Source organism: Fukomys damarensis, unplaced genomic scaffold, assembly GCF_012274545.1.
Source record: "Fukomys damarensis isolate Sample0158 unplaced genomic scaffold, DMR_v1.0_HiC HiC_scaffold_21, whole genome shotgun sequence".
Lineage (NCBI taxonomy): Eukaryota > Metazoa > Chordata > Mammalia > Rodentia > Bathyergidae > Fukomys > Fukomys damarensis.
This window is the reverse complement of record NW_022900933.1, coordinates 17,470,342-17,492,769: the sequence shown is the minus strand read 5'-3', so window position 1 is coordinate 17,492,769 and position 22,428 is coordinate 17,470,342. Positions and strand designations below refer to the sequence as shown.

Here is a 22,428-nt window from a genome sequence, read left to right as displayed (position 1 = left end):
TTTCAGGGCTGAACTAAACCTCACAGCTACCATACATATTTTTTTACCATACTGTTTTATGAGAAAATAGTAACCCAGTCCTAGTAAGCATTTATAGTTGAACTTCTGATATACAAAGTTAGGGACTTTCTGTTCAGTATCACATATTCAAAAAGCAAGAACTGGGAACACTGATGACCACTGGCAAATAATGCCTGGGTATCTAAAGAAGGACAGATGTTTCCAGAAATGGTCTCTTTTATACTCACTTGAAATATAGATGCACCAAATACTATTACAAGAACCCCTCTATGTGCATGTATGAAGACACACAAAGACATACACACATACCTCACAAAGAGTTCCAAGGTATAGGAGTAGGATCAGATGTTAAGGCATTGCTTGTAGTGACAGGTTCTGCTTTCTTATACAAGGATTTATATTCCAGAGAATAAAGTTGCAAGCTCTGTCTGGAAATGTAATACAAGCACTGGGGAAAGTTGTATTTATTCCTTTCGGGCTAATAATATGTCAACCTTTTATCAGAAAGATATTGTAGGGCCAGCGATTTAGCTCAGTGGTTCTGTGGCTTGCCTCTCAAGCACAAGGACCCAAGTTCAATCCCCGGTAATCCCCCCAAAAAGAAAGAAAGATATTATAGGCATGCATGCCTAAAATTAAATTATTATCGATAGGGGCTGGGGATTTAGCTCAGTGGTGCCAACAACTGCCTTGCAAGTGCAAGGTCCTGAGTTCAAACCCCAGTACTGGAAAAAAAAATTGTGTCATAATGCTCCTCTGGGAAAGGGAAGACTCAAGCCAGGACAGATGTGCAGAATCGTGCCCCTTAGCCAACCCTGAGCCACCTTATACTGGTGTCCACACAAGTCCTGGAGTGCTGGTCCCCAAGCTGGGAACCTCTGACCCGTTTCCTAGATAAAAAGTGAATCCAATTCCCACATAGACAAATGTTTGCACACTCTCACCTCCTCCTCCTTCTCCAAACATTTGGCAGGCTCCTGTATACACAAGCTCACAGAGCTGCATGCTGCTGAATATATAAACAGTGACGTCGGGAGCCTTAAAGTATGAGGCAACAGCTGATAGTATAATAACAAAAGGCAGAATTCTTGGGAGGCTCATCCAAACCACACAGCAAACCCACTGAGCAGCACTGAGCCCCTGCAGGAAGAGCACGGTGTTTACCAGGATGATCCTTTTTCCCACCTGCCAAGTCTGCCACCCTGGAGGTCCGGAGAGTGAGCCCAGAGCCGGATGAAGATAGACTTGTTGTCCAGTGAACCCCCTCTTGGAGCAGGCAGTCCCTGGAAATGTCCCCCAGCTGGAGTCTTGGCCATACAACAGTCCAAAAGAGCCCCTCCTGAGTCTTGGGCTCACAACACAGAAATGCAGGCTCCAGGATAAAGCAGGAAGGAAGGAATGGTGCATGGGGTGGTAAGCACAGGGAGGAGGGAGGAGGCACTTTGGATGCTTGTGTTGGGTTTTTATCTTTCTAACAAGCCATGGATGTGTTTCTGCCACATACATCTAGAGGCCACAGCAGGATACACTCGGAACATGGAACACGGAACAAGGCCTACACCATAGGCTGAAGAAACTATTGTGCTACTGGACTGTATGCCCTACAAGGGGAAGGGCTTTCTCTATTTTTCTGTCTTACCCAGTTATGAACATGGCTTCACTTTCATGAGGTCTTCCATATGCACTTATCATATGCTTGTTAATTCACCAAAAAGCAGACAGAAGAGAAGGAAGTTTATTTTAGATGAATAGTGAGTGAACTTCAGGCCAGGAAAAAGGAAAGGATGGACAAAATCGGGAGGCAAGTGGAAAGTGAGCTACATTGCGTGGTGCGTCAGTGCTGAAGCTTTGCTACAATCATAAACATTCATCCCAGAAGTCAGAGGGGCCATTCTTAGCCTTGTTTGTCCCCAGAGTTTTAAATACTATAGAGATATATAGGGGACAAGCTACGAGGTCTTGGGGTACGACACAGTGAAATTTCCTCTGTCCATTTAAAAAGGCCCAGCCTAGAAAAGGAGCCTTCCGCTGGCTGAGAGCTGGATCTTGAACTCCAGTTCTTCTGTGAGCAGCTTCGGGCCAGGTCATGGTCCTCCTTTCCCCAGAACCCCAAGCGGTAGAAGGCAGTAGAGAGAGGACGAGAAGAAGAGAGCAAGGCCCAAACTTCAGGCCCTCCTCCGAGGATGGCTCTCTCTTCTTTCACTTGTTCTAAGTTTTTGGAAAGTAGATTCTGTGATTGTCCTGTTCCCCCAAGGACTTGTACACCAAGAGAGGTGTGAAGCTGCTGAAATCAGATGGTGCCATTAACAGCAGCCAGGGTGGAACCTCCCCAGACACCTGGCCTTGTGAATTTCACAGCCTGTTAACTCTGCCTGGTCTCTTCTGAGGGCTTCTTACACCCAAGGCCTGAGGGGAGAATGGGGCGGGGGGGGGCATGGGCACCTCTGGTTCTGCCCTCCTATTTTCCAACACATTGAAATTGGCTCAAGGACCAGTGTGGGCAAACAAATGTGGGCTTTTGAGGACTCAGTGAGATAATGCATGGGCAGACCAAGCACAATGCTAAAAAATAGTGTAATTCAACAAATATGTTTTAGGCCGGGGATTTAGCTCAGTGGTTCTGCCCCCTGCCATACAAGCACAAGGACCTGAGTTCGATCCCCGGTACCAAAAACAAACAAACAAAAACAAAAAAACCAAATATGTATTAGCATTTATTATGTGCTAAGCACAGTTTTAGGGTCTGGGAATCCAACTCCAAACAAAATGAAACCCTGTTCTTCTGGATCTTCTGTTTCACTGAGGGAGGCATAAATACATAAACAGTGTAAATCATGTGCTACGAAAAAAATAAAGGTGCTGAGGGGGTGCGAGACTACCATTTTAGGTAGGGGATCTAGGTAAAGCCCCTGAAGGGGTCCACAGAATAACAGCCTTCAAGAGCACCCAGAGCCGGTGCAGCTGCCTCTCCAAGAAAGTTCTCTAGTGAGCTGGCTGGGCCAGAGCACAGCAGGAAGTAATGGACAGAGTTATAGTTTAGATCTAAAATGCCTCTCAAAAGCCTCATGTGTTTAGGTGATTGGATCATGGGGAGGCGCTAGACTCATCCACTGATGAGTTCAAAGTTGAAGTGCTGTAAGTTCATGGGGCCTGGTAAGACAAAAGGTCACTGGGGACATGACTGGGAAGGCTGTATCTCCCTCCTGGCTCCTCTTTTCTCTCTGTTTCCTGCTGTGAGATGAGTAGCTGTCCTCTACCAGGCCCTTCCTCCATGACCTGTCTGACTTGGAGCCGACCAACCACGGACCGAATCCTTTCAAAATTGTGAGCCAAAATAAATCTCTCCTTTCATTTGTGGATGTTGGAACCCTGGCATGATAGTGGATCCCTGTCATCTCAGCACTTGGGACGTGGAGGCAGGAGGATCACCCCAAGTTTGAGGCCAGCCTGGGCTACATAGTGAGTTCAAGGCCAACCTGAACTACGTAGCAAGATCCTGTTTAAAAAAAAAAACACCTAAACAAATAAATTGTGGATGTTGGGTATTTTGTCCGAGCAACAAGATAGTTGGCCAATATAGGCAGGGAAGGAAAAACTGAGCTATTCATTATCCATCTCTCTATCTTAAAATTTTAGCATGATTTGAATGAAGTTTCTAGAACCCTTCCCTCACCTGCTTGAAGGGGTCACTGATTGTCCTAAATTGAAGACTATTGCCAGATCCTCAAACCAATACAGAAGTCCACTGTGTGTCTCTCTTCCAAAAGCCAGTGTCTCCTAGGTACTGCCTCAGTTCCCCCCAAGTGATCCATCCTTAGAAGCTTAGAAGCCAAACCATTCAGATCAAGTTTCTGATCTGGCCCTTAGCAGCATGTATCATTGGTTGAAAAAATTCCTTTAACCTCTGTGGACCTCAGTTTTTTTCTCTGCAATATGGAGACTGGCGATGGTGATGAGGGTAATAAAATGGGATTACCCAAGAAAACACTTAGCTCAGAGCCTAGTACTCCAAGATGTTTGTGACAGACCTTAGGTCCCATGCTTTATCTCTTTGTATACTATAGTTTTGACCTTTTAACCTCTCTGGTGCCAAGATGGTTATAGCTACAAGATTTTCTAGCCCTTAAACAAGAAGCTGAGATCGAAAGCCGATAATGGTATATTTCTATCCTGGAGAATCAGGAAAAGATATTTTTGGACAAACTGGCGAGACCCTCATCCCTCTGGAAAAGCTGCAGGGTTACCACCTCAGTCCTCCCCATGCTGGCTTCAGGAACAGCTCCCCAATCTCCCCTGGAGATTGCACACCCCCACTCTCAGGCTCAGAGCTCCAGGCTCAGAGCTCCTGGTGCAGCAGAGAGCACATGGCCTGGGTCTCCTGTGGTTCATACCCTCTTCACTAGCTCCTCCTGTGATCTCTTAACTCTGGAAAGTTTCCAAGATGCAGGCCCAGATCCCACCCCACTCTCCCTTCACAAGCTCTTCCTCAACTTGGTCATTGCCCCCATGGCTTCAGCAAACCCTTCTCGGAGGACAGACTCCTACCAAGTCCCAGGCTTGGCCTCTTTCTAACTATCATGTGTCTTTGAACCTTTACTCCTAGAAGTGGCTCAAACTCCCCCTGAAAAATCAGCTCTCTCCCAATTCCCCAATGTCTGTGACCTCTTCTGTTCACTTTCACTTTATGGGGAGCAAATTATAGACAGGACTCTGGCTCCACTATCACCCTCCCTTGATTGGAATGACCTGTTCATAATAGGAGAGCTAATAACTGCTCTGCTGCAAGCCCAGATCTCAGTAGCTCAATGCAGTGTCAGTGAACAAGCTGTGTCCTTCCCTTCAAGGGACTCACTACCCACCCTAGGGAGAGGCAAACAAACACTAGGACAATGGAAAAGCCCAAATCTTTTAACCAAAAGAAAATGACACTATTTCTGCCTAACCAGTGTCCATCCCCTTTACTGTGGCAACAGTGCCTGGTCTTCTATTAGGGAATATCTTAACTCAGATTCACCAAAATCAGACCAAGACAGAGATTCAAGGGCAAGTACTTTATATGGGAGGTGATCCCAGGAGACACCGCTAGGGAACTAGAAATGAGGAAGAAAGGAAGGAAGTAAATAAGAAGTGTATTTTCATTCAAGGGACCACTCAGAGCAACTGGAATTTAATTCCACTGGGGAACCCTGAGAAACACAATAGAAATGAGCCTGAGTTATTCCCTCACCCTGAGACAAGAGGATTGCATTTATAAGCCAACTCTGTCAGCCCCTTGTTGAGAACTGCTGGTAGGTGGTGTTAACGCCCCAGCATGCTGGCCTTCAGGGCCTATCTGGAGTGGGCTCTCTGGAGTGGGTCTGAGGAAGCCCTTGGACCACGTGACACAGGTGTTAACAGTTGGAAATTGGACCGGCATCCATGGAAATGGAACGGGTCAAGGGGATAAGGATGGAGCACGGTCTTAGTCCGTTTTCTGATACTTTAAGAGAATACCTGGAATTTATAAACAGTAGAAGTTCACTGGGCTCAAGGATTGAGAGGCTGAAGCATGGTGCCGAGAGCCTCCTTGCTGGGTCCTAACGTGGGCAGAAAGGCGGATGAGCATGAGCAAGCAGAGCAAATTAGGTGAACTGTTCCTTTATCAAAAACCTACTCCCTCACTAACACTCTTGACATAATGGACTCTGCCCTTGTGGCTTAACCACCTCTTAAAAGCCCACTTCTTAGTACTGTCAATGGCTATTTAATTCCAACATGGGTTTTGGAGGGGACGTTCACACTACAGCAGGCACCAACAGCATCTTCTCTGTAGTAGTCTGTTTTTCACTCCTACAATAATACACCTGTATCAGACTACTTATAAGGAAAGGGGGGTTATTTTTATTCATTTATTATTATTATTATTATTATTATTTTGGTACTGGGGATCAAAGTCCAGACCTTGTGCTTGCGAGGCAGGCGGCAGAACCACTGAGCTAAATCCCTGGCCCAGGGGGTTTATTTTTGACTCATCCTTCTGGAAGCACAAGGTCTTGGAGCCTCCTCTACACTAAGGCTGCACAGAGCACGGTGCAGCAAGAGACAAGAAAAGTGTCTCTGTGTGGTCTCTCTCTCTTTCCTTAAAAAGCCACCAAGAGTCAATCACAGTGGCTCCACCTTGATGACCTTCTCTAGTCTAACCACTTGGCAAAGACACCCTCCTCTAAACCCCGAATTCCACTGAGTTTCCGCTCTCTTAGTACCTTTGACATGAAATTTTAGGAACTAAACTGCTGCCTGCATCGAGGGGAGAGACAGCGCATTCACACCATCCAGTGATCATCACTGGAGTAGGAGCTGAAATTGCCCTTTCGATCATGTCCCAGACCCGATCAGTGAGAAACCCTGCATTCCCTGGCCACGGTTATTGTCCTGGTAGAGCAAGAAGACAGTTGCTCATGACCCAGGCTGAGCCAGTCAACAAGCCTCCCGAGTTCTGCGGGAAGTGTTTGTTAAGAGATTGCAGCTCTGAGATGATGTAAGCCTTGAGTTGCCAGGGATCAACCACTACATGGAGAAAGCCTGCTGGGAAGTGAAACTAACACAGATAATCCAGTACCAAGAGGCAGAGAGAGACTGAATCTTGACGATATCTTTTCAGCACTTGGATCTAGTCAGTTGTCAGACTCATGCCCTGGGCCTTTTTAATGAGATGAAATGTTAAATCCCCTTTTATCTTAACTTGATTGGATAAATCTATCCCTAAACTAAAATAGTCCTGACTAATCCATGAAGCAGTCAAGATTCTCCAAAGTGTGGTTCCAACTCAAGTTTCTGTTGCTGTCACCTACAATTATTCTACTCTAACCCCACACTGCTTCCAGACTTACAGCTGACTATCTCTGGCATGGATCTTGTTTAGGTACTTGCCCTCCACCCACTCCAAGCATAGTGCACCTCATTCCGAACCACCCTCTGGCACTACTGCTTCCTCTCCACTGTCTGAAAGCCTTACTCATCATTCAAGGCCCAGTTCTGGTCCTGCCTCCCGCTACCCCAACCACAGCTGTCTGGCCTCTGAGCTCCTAGGCCCCTGGTCTATACTATTCATTTGATGCTTATTAGATAGGACTCTGCTGTGCTTATAACACTGACGTAAATATATGTTTTCCTGGCTCCCCATCAAGATTAAAAGCCATACGTGTGATTGTTTGTGTCTTTCACAGTGTTCCAAATGGACTAGTAGCATAATATTCAAAAGAGTGCTCTGGTTGACTCAAATCTCTTTTCATATCTTAAAAATAAATAGAGGGTGATTGTGGTTTTGGTTGGCTGAGTGAAGAACCTAGAACGGATACATTTCTTACTTCTCCATTCTGTCTGAAACTAACCAAGCTTGATGCTGTTGAGGGAGGCCCACCACGGAACCTGTCATTTCCCATACACAGTAGGGTGCTCTGTGCGAATTAATTTTTCTAAGGTACCCAGGCCACAGCTTGTGGTGTCTACCTACCATCCCAACTTCCCAAAAGTCTTTACACAGTCTCTCCACTTTTTAAGGACATTCACAACGAGTGTGTGTGTATGTGTGTGTGCACGCCCATATGTGTGTTTAGACATTTCTCAGCTTTCCTTGCTTCTGGTACAGATATGTGGCTTAGGTTTTGCCACATGACATGTTGATTTGGACATAAGCCCTGTGAGGAGAGGGGAAGAGTGCAGGCACACATTTTATGAGTCCAGGTTGTAGCAGGTGCAGTGGTGAGAGGCAGTATAGCTCCTTGCTTTCAGTAGAGGTAAGCACATCTACGATTGGCAGTGGCAGCGGCTCCTTACCAACATAGCCATGCTGTGTGGCCTAAGGGCTGTTCACAGAATTCAGCTTGGAGCCTGTTCCTCTAGCTTTCCTGACAAGTCTGCAATTCTCCCACCACCCCCAAATACACCTCTTCTGGCTTAACTCCAAGAGTGAACTCTGCCACCTGCAACTGGGCATTCTAATCAATTAACTGATGTCCATTGCTGAGCAGGATGGCCTTCTCTGTGCCCCTACTACCAATAGAAGCTATGTTGCCCCCTAACTGACAGCCAGCTTCGATTCTTCCCTAGGTCAAAATCTCTGGGATCTTTGGGTTTATCTGCTGTTGTATTCGTGGAGTGAAGGGTTCCTGGTGTCCTGAAGGATTTTCCTAGCATGAATGGTGATTTATTCATTGACTTTTAGTTTGTTGGAAGGTTTCACTAGATAAATGTAAAATCCCTCCGCATCTCCTAAAGATTTTCAAGGCACTGAAAATTCAAGATTAAAAAAATACCCAACTGTCTCCCCGTGTGAAGTTGCCTTGAACTCTGCAGACCAAGTTCCTCTCCTCAGGTTCCTCTGCTGGCTTCTGACTCAGCTAATTTTCCTCTTCTCTGGGCCTCTCAAAGACCTTCCTCAGTTCCCGTGCCCTTGCTGCTTCATGGGGCCTAAATCATATTTTCCTCTGCCAGAGCACCTGCTTACTTCCCAATAAAACCTGACCACGTGTCTGTTTGCTCTGAGAGTCTGAAGCTGGTGTTAGGACTGAGGTTCATCCTTCACAAATGCCCTTCTCTTCTGCCTGACTGAATTCTGAGGAAATATATTTCATCCCTCTGCTTCCCACTCTTTACTCCATTTTGGCTCCAGACAAGGCCAAGGAATTCCCCAGTTAGCAAATTGGACTGCTTGTTAAAACTTTATGACCTTTCTTTCTTAGAGGTGGCAATGAGGCAGAGATAGTGGAATCATGGGAATTCCCTGATTTTCTGTTGTAAAAGCACATGCATGTTAGGTTTATCACTCTGCAGCCACCAAGGATGTTCCACAGAAATTTTCACTAAACACCCATCCCATTATTCATTCATCAAATATTCGTTCCCTGAAGGAACAATTCTGGACTGAAACCCCATAAGGGAGTAAGTTCTGGATGGCTTGCCCATCACAGGCAGGCTTTGGTGCACAAGTCCTTGAAAACAGTTTAAGGGGAAACAAGAACTCATGAGGCCCCCAACTGCCAGGTCATGTGACCTTCTTGGCTCCATTACAAGGACTTCTTGTTCCTCTTGGAGTGATGGCTCTATTGAGGAAGTGACTGTGTCATATCTGGGACAGGATAAAAGCTATTTTGACCCCTGAAAATAATCACTCACTGAGTTAGCATAGTCTTTTCAGGAACTGCCTGGATGGTACAGAAAGACCAATCCTAGGAGAAAAAATGGAAATAAAGTATTTGTAAATAGGGAAGGAAGGAGGGGGTGAGAAGAGGGCAGGGATAAGGGGAAAAACTGAGAACCAAGACCTGCCATGTAAAGGTACAAGATCCCAATGATGAATGTAACTGTACTGTATCCCTAAACTGTACCAATAAACTCAATGAGAAAAATAAGGAGAAGATAATTGAGAGCTTGCATTGCTAAGCAAAGGGCCAAATGGAGGAGAAGAGGGTCAAGGTTGTCATATCAATCCTCCAGAAGACACACTTATGGCCACCCATGAAATGATGCCAGGGTGGTGTAGGTGAGGAGATCAATACACAATGACCCTCAAATCAAGATGCAGAGGCCTCACCACATTCCCATGCAGATAGGGAAGAAGAGAAACAGCCTCGCACTCATAGCATGCTTCGGTCTGGCTGGAGTTTGGGTCTGGAACATCATCCAAAGGCCCACATGGTAAAGGTGTGGTCCCCAGCCTGTGGCACTGTTGGGAGGTTCCAAAATCCTAAAGAAGTAGGGCCTACAGAGAGGTCTTCAGACCACTGAGTGTGTTTCTTTGAAGGGGACAGTGGGATCTTAGCCCCTTCCTCCTCCTCTCTTTTGTATTCTGGCCATGAGATGAGAGGCTTTGCCATGTGTTCTCCACCATGATGAGCTACCTTACCACAGTCCCACAGTCAATGGGGCCAATAGGTCACAGACTGAAAACTCCAAAATTGAGCCAGAATAACCCTTTCCACTTTTTAAGTTAAAGTATCTTGGGCCAGGCACAGTGGCATACACCTGTAATCCAGCACTCAAAGGGCTGAAGCAGGAGGACCACCACAAGTTCGAGACCAGCCTGAACTACATAATGAGATCCTGTCTCAAAAAAACAACAAAATAGTACCTTGGATATTTGTTACAACATGGAAAGTTAACACAGATTCCAAAGTACACTGAGCAATGGGATGGTTCCAATGGCTGTGAAGGGCTCTCCTTGGTTGGCAGGCCTTCCTTCAGTGCAATAGAGATTTAAGGAGCCTCACTTGTATAATGCCTTCAGGAATTCTGTGAATCAGACCCCAAACTTACTATTTCTGCATCACTAGGGTAGACTCCAGAAATATGGGTCAAATCACAGAGTTCATGGACCCATTAGGTGCTCATCTGTCAGTGGTTTGGCTGCCACTGTAAGGAACAATGAGAAAGGCAGGAAAAGGCTTTGGTCCTGGGACATCACTGTTTTGGGGGCTGGGCCATTTACCTGGGCCACTTAGCACATCATAGGTGTTTAAGACCCAACAGTTACTGGGTAAATAGGTTCATTTTATGTGGAGAACTTTTATGTCAGTCTACATTCTCATTTTCTTCAAGAACATATACTATATGTTCATTTGAGTCTCAGGGTAGTAGAAAGATCCTGAGTCTGGATTTCATTTTTACCACTCAGTCAATTATGTTAATCTTCTTAATTTCCCTGATAGGTTAAAAAAAAAAAAAAGAGGCACTCAAAGGCAGAAAGGTGACAAGTCTCACTTCAAACCTGTGTTCACCTTTAGGAAACCCAGGCCCCATCCAGTGGTCTCTCTATTATCATACAAAAATAATTTTCCAGAAATTCCAGGGCTATTTTAAGCATCTAATTGGAAGTTGCATGCTTGCAGCTATCTTGTATTCTGTGTCCATGACAGACATCACTAATCTATACCACTGATCTGCAGAGCCTCTCAACCCTGCACTCCAGGCAGCCACTATCAATCGATTAGGATTCACAGATGCAAAGAATTCAATTTCATTCTTGCTCTAGTCCATGATGGAATGTGATGCTTTTGTACTTTAAATCAATGCGGAAAGACTCATAATACTTTTTACAATAATCAGTGAACATTGAAATTACAGAATTACAGATATGAAAGGTACCTTTGAAGTCATCTAATTTAATTCAAAATGTAAAATGAGCCTGGAACGTCCTGGATTGCAGATGGGGAGGCTAAAGTGCAGATTAGGCAACTCGCCCAAGGGAAGAGCATTAGTTAATACCATTGACATCCCCTTACATCTGCACAGTGCTTTAGAGATAGCAGAGTACTTTTGCCAGAAGCATTTTCTATCATCCTTCCTTCATTCATTCTGTAAATATTTATTGAATTCCTATTCTATTCCATGTGCTACTCTGAAGATTAGGAAGCTAGCAGTTGGGGGTGGAGAGAAAGAAAGAAGGAAAGGAAGAAAGGGGTGAGGGAGAGGAAGAAAGAGGGAAAGAAGGAAAGCCTTTGATGCCTTCCATAACTCAGTAGAAAGGCTTAAAATTTCCCTCTGACAGTGGCTGTGCCCCTGTGGGCGAGCAGAGCCCTCTCTATCCACACTGGAGCCAAGTTGCCCCAGTAGCTGAGCACTGGATAACAGTTGATTTGTCTAAACTAAAACATCAGTTTTCAGGTTTAATTGCAATTTTGGCACTCTGCAATAAATCATTTTGGGTTTGTTGCAGTTTGGGCAGTCAGATGCTAAAAGGTTCACTATCATTGCCCTATGACCTGAGCAAGGAAGATAGTACTATCCTCAGCATTTTAGGTGCTGGGTGGATAACAAGAGAAATCAACACGATGCTACTTAACTATGGTAGATCTAGAATTCACAACATCCTTCTAGTCACCACTTCTGGATGAGGTCGCTACTGCTGTGATATGCAGAGACTAAGTTCCCAGAACTATTCAGCATTTCTTCATCGGCTCTCTGCACATGCTGAGCTGCTCCAAGTATGAAGGAATTGGTTCTACTCCTCTGTTTAGACAATGACAGTAAATTCTCCTAACCCTGTTGAAACAATTTAAAAGGCTTTTTTCTTTAGAAGACCCGTGACCTTCCTTCCCCACAGCCCACACAGTGTGGTGGGAAGAATACAAATATGGGAGTGCAAAGTCCTGCATCCTGTCCCACCGACCAGCTGGCTCCTCTTGGTCAGGATCATGTCTCTAGGTCTCCATTTCCCCCTCTGTAAGGGAAGTGGGCGGAGCCATGGGATCGCTAAGCTTCCCTTCCACTGACATCTGATGATTCAAGCTGCTCAGACCTGCTTCACCGTCTTTGATCAGATGTTCTATTGGCTCTGCAGCTAGCTCTGCAGCCCAGACCCACTACGAACACAGCAACTCCAGCAAAGGTACTAAAACCCCATATTCTGATCGTAGATCCAGCAGATCGGGTGACCTTAGGAAACAGTTCAACCTCTGCAGGCCATGGTTGCTTCATCCCTCACACAATGGTACAGTCAAAGGAGAAGCCAGATATTCTATTGCTTTAAAAATATTGTCATGTGCCCATCAAGGAGAAAAGAGAGCTGTCCTAAATTACCACGAAAAATTACGTGGGGATTGAAATCTGTGACGCTAAAGACAAAAAGAACTCTGCAAAAATTCTGCACCTTAGTTAATAAGTGCTTTCCCACAGAGGTATGGATTAGCAGTTCTCAGACTACCTTGGGTGTATGCTAGGGTTGAATGAATGAGTCAATAAACTGTAGATCATGGAGTCAGCTGTCTCACTGTCAGTGAAAGAAGTGACAATGAGAGAAGGTGGGGACTTAGAATGAACCCTGTGAGGCTGGATTAGAATCAGAGCTATTAGTATGAACCTACTTTTATTTAAGTATTTATACAGATAGATACAGAAATAAATGTACGCCCACAGGGCATGGCAGTGCACACCTGTAATCCCACCACTCAAAAGACTGAGGCAGGGAGATCTCTGGGAGTTCAAGGCCAGCCTGAACTACATAATGAGACCCTGTCTCAAACAGGAGAGAGAGAGAGAGAGGGAGAGAGGAAGGAGGAGGAGGAGGAAGAGGAAAGAGGGAGGACATGTCCACACATGGATAAGTACATAGATAGCTTTTCCTACCTAAGCAATGACAATCCAGAAGCAGTGAGCACACCCAGCAGTTACAGACCTGGTTTCTAAATCCCATTCCTCTGTAAAAGGAGTAGGGCTCCTCAAAGAAAGAACTTGTTCTGGGGCTAAAGTAGGGAAAATACAAAGTGAGCCTGGAACACGAAGTACCAGAAAGTGAGGAAATGGAAGGAAAACAAAATCGGGGTGTGTCAAAAGGGCATGGGAGTCAAACTGAAAGAATCCCAATGACTAAGGCTAGAACAATTTAAGAAACAAGATAAGAACAGTAGGAGACTACAATCCAAAGAAAAACATAAATATCCATGAGTCCATACTGATTAAGAAAATAACTGAATATATAAATACATCACAGAGGCAAGACAATTTGCTTTATTTGCTCTAGGAAAAAGGGCTTCATTCTCCACCCTTTCAGTGTGGGCTGGACCTAGGGAGTCACTTCCACTAGTAGAGTGAAGAAAAGGGAAAACAGGAGCTTGACAGTGGAGAAACTGCCAGAGCCACCTTAACCATTTGGTCAAAGTTAACCTCACAATTGGTAAGTCACGTTGACCTCATGTACCTCCCCATAAGGTGCAAAGAAAAACGGCATTTTTGGTATTTCTTCCCAGAAACCCATAACCATGGCCTAATCAGGAGACTGCTTCAGACAAACCCAAATGAGAGGCACGCCATAAAACACCTCAGTGTCAAGATCATGAAAAAGAAGAAAACTTCATAGATCACAGGAGACAGGAAAACAAAATGCAACCTGAGGGCCAGGGTTTTAGCTCAGTGGTTCCACCACTGTCTGCCTTGCAAATGCAAGGACCGGAGTTTGATCCCTGATACCAAAAAAAACTAGAGAAATGCAAGCATTATCTGTATTTTAGTTAATAATATAGTGCTGTGCCTGTCCTATAAGCTAACCATTACTACTAGGCTTTCCATTATTTAACAAGCAACTGAGAAAATTAACTAATGAAGAGAAAAAGGCTATTTTTGGCTCTCCGTTTGGAAGGTTCAGTCCATGATTGGCTGACTTCCTTGCTTTGGGCCTGTGGCCAAGCAACATTTTGTGGTGAAAGCACATGGTGAAGAAGCTGTTTATCTGATGAACATGAGGCAGAAAAAGAGAGACTGGAAGAGGAAGCGGGCTGCGCTCCCATAATCCCCTTCAAAGACACATTCCTCTAATGACCTAACTTCCTTCCACTATGCCCTGCCTTCTAAAGTTTCTGCCACCTACTAAGAGCTCCACTGGCTGGGGATCAAGCCTATAACACATAGGCTTAGGAGACTTTCAGGATCCAAACCATGGTATGTACCAATATTAATTTTTTAGGAAAGTTATTCAGGGGAATGTTATCTTTAGTGAAGGACCATTATAACCACATTTAAAGGTAAGACCAGTGCCGGGCATGGTGGTGCACACCTGTAATCCCAGCACTCGGGAGGCTGAGGCAGGAGGATCGCTGTGAATTTGAGACCAGCCTGGGCTACATAGTGAGTTCCAGGACAGTCTCAACTACATAGTGAGAGCCTGTCAAAAAAAAAAAAAAAAAGATAAGGCCAGAAATCTAAACCACTAAATACAGGGTGCCTGTCACAGTGGCTAAGGACCAAATATGCTACTCTTTGAAACAAATTCAAGGAGCAGGCCAGGACAATAGGAGGGAGGCCTGGATGAGAGATGACGGCAGTGAGGGTACAGGTGAAGCCGCGAGCACTGAGGCCTGCACAGGCCTCTCAAGATTTCTCAGTGACATTACCAGGCTTCCCCAGAAAATCACTGTGTTGTACCATTCAGTTCCTTCCTCTGGACGAAGTCATCCTATGGGAAGCCGTTGATCTGAAAGGGACCTATTTTATGATCAGAATCCATTGCCAGGGAGAAAGAAAAGTTCTTCTCCCACGCAAATGCCAGGCAGGAGGTGGTGCCAAGTGATCACAGGGCCCTCATTTTCCGCAACAGTGATGGCTTTGTGTAAGGAGGGGCGAAACTGCTGAGGAAACTGCCGGCTGCCTAGCACTGTAAGATCCCAAACATTTGGGGAATTTCAGTCTAAGTCCCCTGGAAGAAAAAGAATGCTAACATGTGACCTCCATCAGCTTCAGGGGATACTTGTCAGGGAAATAGTGGAGAAAAATTGTCTTTCCTGCTTCCTGACACCATAATGCCACTGGTGACATAAGAACAGGGTCCTCCAGAGAGCACTTTTCAAACTAATGCTCCCGGAGTGCATGGGTCTCCAAGGTAGACAAGTTTCTAGATAGGAAGCTCATTCCTTGGACAGTTTAGCAATTTGATTTTCATCAAAATGTTTTTAAAACGTGTTACTCCCCCACCTACTAGACTGAGCTTGCAAAATGCAAATTCACCTTCCTTTGGTGGCTGAAGGTCAGTATAGTAAGCATCGTTCATACCGTGCACTGAAAAGTGAAACCAGAGACACAGAAGTGCATTCACCTTTGGGACATTTTGCTGAATGGGTAGTGATGTCAGCAATGGCCCTGAAATCTGCTTTCTTGAAAGGATCCCTGACATCAGCTCGTTTTCTCTTGAGAGAAGTGTAGGGCAGCTTCCCTCTTCTTCACAAAGGCAAAGCAGGACACTGGCCCCAGAAACTGTGTGACCTTAGCCGAGTGATGTCATCTTGTAGTGTCTACGTCTGTAAAATCAGGAATAATGTTTTTACATTAGATGATGTGTGTTTTGAATCTGGGTTAAACCAGTGCTTAGAAATATTGGCATAAACATACTCTCAGTGCTTAGAAATATTGGCATAAACATACTCTCAACACGTTAGCTGTGGTGATTACTACTGCAGATAAAGAACTGTCCCGGGGTCTGGTTCATTCAATCTATACCTCCTTTTGCTAACCCCAAGCTGGCAATCTGGGAAGCCATGCTGCTGGCACCCTCAACCCCTAGGTCTCATGTAGCCACCAGCCATGGCGTCTAGTCTCATCAGTGTGGCTCACCTCCAACGTGTGCTGTTTCAAATAAGAAACTGCAAGCCGGGTCTGGTGGCGAATGCCTAGAATTCTAGCACTCGGGCAGCTGAGGCAGGAGGATCACTGTGAGTTCAAGCCAGTATGAGCTACATAGTGAGTTCAAGGCCAGCCTGAACTACACAGTGAGTCCCTGTCTCAAAAAACAAACAAAGCAGCAACAATAGCAAAATCAAATAAGAAACTGCAGAAAAAGATGCTTCCCTAGGACAGATCCTTACTGGACCTGGGGTCTCTTGCAATCCAGGCCATGACAACCAGGAACAAAGTGCTCTGCCAATATTCACTGGAGGCTTTGTCAAATGGCCGGCAACTGCAGGAGTTGTAGAGCGGAACAGGACTCCGTCCACTGTAACCTGTTTGCCTCAGGGGGAATCCACCAGCTGACAGGATGTGAATTTGGCTAAGCAGAGCAGAAAAAGGTTTGGGGCCCTGGATTTAGCTCAGTGGTGCCACCGCCTGCCTCACAAGCTCAAGGTCCTGACTTCAATTCCCAGTGACAAAAGAAAGGGTAGAGATTGGCCTGGGAGAGTGAGGCTTGGGGACTTCACCTGGAACTAGGGGCTTGTGGACTGTCCAGGCAGTCTGGGTGTCTGTTGCCATACTTCTGTCGCCCTCTTCCACTGAAGCCCTGAAGGAAATCACTCTCCAGCCTCAGAGTTCTCCTTTGTGCCAGTGACATCATCCTCAGGTTTCCAGAGGAGTCAGAGTTCTCCTTTGTGCCAGTGACATCATCCTCAGGTTTCCAGAGGAGTCAGCACCCACCCGGGGACTCTGAGTCTGCTCCCCCACCCCGGGGCCCCTTCTCCACCCCACCTCCTTGGGTCACTTTCCCTATGCTTTAAAAAAAAAAACTTTAATAAGTTTATTGGTACATTTTAGGCATACAATACGGTTACATTCATCATTGAGATCTTGTACCTTTACCTAGGATCTTAGTTTTCCCCATTCCCCAGCCTTCTCTTCAGCCCCTCCACCCTTCCCTATCTACAAAGGCTTTCTCCTTGTTTTTCCTTTTTACATATTTTTTTCTTTTCCCTTTTTACCTTTCGCTCCCACTTCCTCTACTCTTTTAGACATTTCTTCCTATTATACAATATCAATTATACCTTTTGATCCTTATTTACACTTTTAGTTTTTCACACCAGAGAAATTATTCGGCGTTTACACATGTGTGACATTAATTTCACTTAAGAATATGGCCTTGGGGCCAGGGATTTAGCTCAGTGGCACCATGCCTGCCTTGCAAGCACAAGGTCTGGACTTTGATCTCCGGTACAGCAAAAAAAAAAAAAAAAGAATATGGCCTCAATGTGCATCCAGTCTTTTCTCATTCTTTATGGCTGAGTAGTACTCCATTTTATTTTCTAAAAAAACACATCTTCTTTATCAAGTATCTAGTTGATAGGCATTGGGCTGTCTCCAAATTTTAGCTATTACAAACTGCCGCTATAAACATGGGTGAGCACGTATCACTGTGATATAATTCTTTTAATTCTTTTGGAAAGGTACCCAGCAGAGGAATAGCTAGGTTAAATGGGACTTCTAATCCTAGTTGTTTTCAGTATCTCCATATTGCTTTCCACAGTGGTTACACCAGTCTGCACTCTGATTTTTTAAAAATTCTTTAGATATTCTAGATAGTAGATCTTTGTCTGAGGAGCATCTGGTAAAAATTTTTTCCCACATTGTGGGTTGTCTCTTAGCTCTGTTTGTGATTTCTCTGGCAGTGCAGAAACTTTTTTTTTAAAATGTGAGGTTCCAATTATTGATTCTTTGTGCTAATTCCCGTGCTGAGGATTTGTTACAGCATATTGTTGGATTTTGCTTCTTTATCCATTCTGACAGTCTATTTCTTTTGATGGGTGAATTAAGGCCATTGACATTGATGGTTATAACTGATATGTATTGATTATCATTGTCATGTTATTTTCCTGTTGTTGGTTCTTTTTTTATTTTTCTCCCTCTCCCTTTAAATTCTTGCCCATTAGATTTGCTCTTCTGGGCCTCATGGAGTTGTGACCTTCATTGTCTTTTTCTAGGATATTTTAAAAAGTTGTTTGGTGTGCTGGTTTGATATTCATGAAGTTTCTCAGGTGTTCTTAGTCATGAAAGTATCTTATTTGTGCATCAATTTTGAAAGATAGTTTTGCAGGATACATCAGCCTAGGCAGGAGGTTGTTTTCCTTTGAAGCTTGAAATACCTCACTTCACGCTCTCCATGACTTGAGGGTTTTTGTTGAAAAGTCTGTTGTGATTCTGATGGACTTTCCTTTGGATGTAATTTGTTTCTTCTAACTTCTTGTAGTATTTTGTACTTCTGTTGGGTTTCCAGGATCTTAATTATTAAATGTCTAGGTGTAGATTTTTTTTATCATAACTAGTTAGAGTCCTATATGCCTCACTTATCTGTATGTCAAGTTCTTTTGCTCTGTTTGGGAAGTTTTCTGCCATTACTTCTGTGAACAGTTTTTTATGTCATTTTGCTTTCTCCTGCTTTTTTTTGACTCCTATTAATCTAATATTATTCTTCTTTGAGTCATCTAGGAGTTGTTGGATTGGTTTCTCATGGTCCCTTGCTATTTTTAAGAGATCTCTTTTCATAGTCACTGACCACCATCCTGTCTTCTATATCTGATATTCTGTCTTCAGATTGGGTTAGTCTGTGGTGTATACTTTTAATAGAGTTTTTAATCTCCTAGATATCAGTTTGAATCTGTTTCATGGGTTGCATTTCTTTCTTATGTTGGGCCTTCATGATTTCCATTTCTTTCCTGTGCTAAGCATTCATGGCTTTCCTAAGCTTTCCTGAGAGGCTACCTCCTCCCATCCCCCCACACAGGACACTGGGGGTGCCCTGTGCACCAGCCCCTGTGGGATGGATGAAGCCTCGTGGGCAGACCCAAGATTCCTGCAACCTTAGCCTCACTGCAGCCTGCTGGCTCTGCAGCCAGCCTGCACCCTCACCTCGGTGAACCCCATCCTGGACACTCTTGGGCTCTGCCACACACACTCTGTCCTTCCACCAGGCTCAGAGTCCCTGCTCTTTCTAACACACATGTGCACACACCTATCCCTACCTCTCCTGACCCACGAAAAAAGTCCCAGGAGTGGTGAGCAAAAGGCCAGGCACGATGAGGGAGCCCCTCTCCTGGAAACCAGAGGGGCAGGGCAGTGGCCCGGGACCTGGTGTACTGTGGGTGTGCCGTGCTTCCTCCTTTTTTTTTTTTGTACCAGGGATCCAACACAGGACCTTGCGCTTGAAAGGCAAGCAGCTCCCCGTGCTTCCTCTTTTTTTTTTTTGTACCAGGGATCCAACACAGGACCTTGCGCTTGAAAGGCAAGCAGCAGAAGCATGGAACTAAATCCTTGGCCCTTTTTTAAGCTTCAGCTCCTCTCCCTCTCTCTCTCTCTCTCCCTCCCCTGCCTCACCCTCTTTCTCCCTCCCTCTCTCTCCCCCCTCTGTCTCTCCCTCCCTCCCCTTTCCCTCTCTCCTTCTCTATCCTTCCTTCTACCACTTCCTGCCTGCCCTGGCCATCCATTAGGGCTGAATCCCACCCCTCCCAGCATTTCCTGGCCCCACAAGCTGCCTCCCTCACAATCCTGCATGTCCCTGACTACTTGTCCACGTCCTCTGGCTCCTTCTCCATCCTGGTCACCCAGTCTTACCCAGGGTGGCTGGTGACAGAGTCAGATCTATCCTCAGGGTTTGTAGCTTTACTAAACACCACCTCCTCATGATTTTCAAAACACCACTATATGAATTAGTGTTCATTTCATTGGCTGTGACAATCCTATTACACCTATTAAAGATGTATTCATTGACTTTTTCATAGGTGAAATGGTCTGATGTCATGATTTGGCTTCAGAGTAACATGGAGAGCCAGTGAACAGGTAGGGGACAGCACAGGGGTGGGAAGGAGTGACCTTAAACTGCTGTTTCTTGGCACTAGGTAATGAGTACCTCCTTATTCTCTTCTGTCTACTCAAAAATAATACTCAGGCCATGTAAAGAAGAAGAAAGGATGTCATGAACAAAGACTGGCAGAATGTGAATACTGAAACTGGATGATAAAGACATGCGGGTTTGTGGGCTATTTACTCTGTTTGTATATAGTTGAAAGCTGCCATGACAAACAATACTTTGAATTTTTTAAATCCCTCATTATGAAACCCTGGGCAATGTAAAATGGGCTCTGGGAGCCCTGTGTGCACTGCTAAGATATTGATAGACAAGTGCTTCCTCCAAGTCCTCAAGGGCAGCTGCTGCCTCCTATCTCAGACAAGCACTTGAACTGCTCCAGAGACCAGCACTTCCCTGGCTGGGCGGTGCTGCTGTCATTGCTATGCCTTTGTGCATGCGCTCCACATGGACCCCCGCCTTCCCTGCTGGCTGATCCATTTACCTTGCTCTCTCTAGGCCTTGCCCCTCTTCTGTCAAACCTTCCTTAACCTGCCCTGGCTTTGTGCCACCCCTGAACCTTACAAAGACCTCTGTTGCATCCCTTCACCCCGAGTTTCATTGTCCATTGCATGCCTGGTCTCTGCCCTACACTAGACTTGTAGATCCTCAGGAGCAGGGATAACTTTCCATTCAACTTTCCACCATCACAACTGCAAATACCACCTGTGTGCTCATGAATCCCCAGTCAGCAGCACCAGACTTCATCACCCAAGCTCCGGACCCTTAGATTCAAATGCTCCCTGAACTTCTTCCCCGATGTTCTGCACACCCTGAGACTCAGCATGTCTCAAACTGAGCACACTGTCTCAATTTACTTCTCCTGTTTTGCCTGAGTACCAGGTGCATAGAACGCTCCTTCCAGTTGCTCAACCCACAAGTCAGAGCTCTGCCCTGTACCTTTACACCACCTCTCCTTCACTCCTTTCCTGTTTATACCACATCTTACATGGTTCTCAAATGCACCCACCCCTGTCTCCCCAAGAGCCCCTTCCCTATCCAGGCACACCTAGTGGACTGCAGGATCTTCTTACCTGTTCTCTGAGACTGCACCTCCATCCCTGTCTCCACTGAAAGCCTGCTCTTCCTAAGATGACCTTCCTGAAGAACTGCCAATATGATCCTGTTATGCCCTAATGAAATTATTTCGTGTCTCCCTAAAGTCCAGATTCCTCGGCATTTAATATGACTAACAAGGCCCTCTGTGACTGACCTCAGCTTGGGTCACTCCCTGTCATTTCTCTCCCACTCACACCCTGCTCTCCAATCATCAGTACACATGCACAATAAGCTCCAGCCGTTTGAAAGAGCCCCAGGTTTCCAACCAGCCTCGCTCTTTCTGTGGGGCACTGACAGTGTGGCTCAACAAATACCATGCGTGCTCCCCTATATTCCTGCCCAGGAGCCATGTGATTGCATCTGGACAGAGGTTGTGAGCTGAAGTTGTGTGAGCTTTCCAAGGCTAAAGCATTTCAACTCCGGTACCACAACCTTCACCACTTTCCTCCCCCCGCCTCCTCTTCTTCCTCTTCCTCTTCTTCTCCTCCTCCTCCTTCTTCTTCTTCCTCCTCTCCTTCTCTCTCTCTCTCCCTCTCACCCTTCCCCTCCCCTCCCGCCCCATCTCCTTCTTCCCATCACATGTTGAGACAACAGAGTCCTCAGATAGACACAGCTTGGGTCACGGAGTCACTCCATGGAAGACAGTCATGCTGTGCTCTCCTCAGACTTGGTGTGGATGAGAAATACATTTTCCTTACATTGAGCAACTAAAATATTCCAGGCTTCCCTTTCACCACAGCATAACCATCTTTTCTAGCCCACACTCCTCTGCCTGTTACAAGTTTCCCTGCCTGCTACTGCCTCTCCACCACCCACTAGCCTGGACTACTCTTGTTTATCCATCAGATTTACCTTACTATTCCCTGCCTCCTGAACCCCCAAGTCTAGAGCTGGGGTCCTTACTAAGGCCTTCCTTAGCATCCCATGGAACCCTTCCTAGCCCTTTGTACCCTATATTGTAACTGACCACCCATTTGTCTCTTCTTCCTCATCTGGTCTGAGAAGGTGGGACCCAGGATTTTCCCCCTCACAGCTGCATGTGCAACACCTGACACGGGACCTGTGTGCAGTGTATCTGACAAAATAACTGAGGAATTTGGAAAATAAAAAAGTTGCCCTTTTTAATGACTTATACTCAGCTGGGAAAACTAAATACAAAAGCTGAAAATCTACAGTCACCACCACCCATTGATGTGTGTCTAACTTTCTCTCTCAACGCCGTTGGGACCACAGTGGAACCCACAGTGGCATTAGAACAGCAGCTAAGTAAATAGGACCAGCAT

At 45.4% G+C, this 22,428-nt stretch overlaps 1 long non-coding RNA gene across 2 annotated transcripts; it reads right to left on the bottom strand.

Moving 5' to 3' along the window:
• Positions 1–2,760: 2,760 nt before the first annotated feature.
• LOC104877153 lies at positions 2,761–16,782 on the bottom strand. Of its 2 annotated transcripts, none has more exons than XR_784526.1 (3): positions 16,677–16,782; positions 15,581–15,782; positions 2,761–2,820 (listed from the first exon to the last, which is right to left on the bottom strand). It is a non-coding gene; the product is annotated as an uncharacterized LOC104877153 (long non-coding RNA). The 2 variants fall into 2 exon arrangements; XR_784527.1 differs by lacking the exon at positions 2,761–2,820 and adding an exon at positions 9,174–9,227.
• Between the last annotated feature and the right edge of the window lie 5,646 nt (positions 16,783–22,428).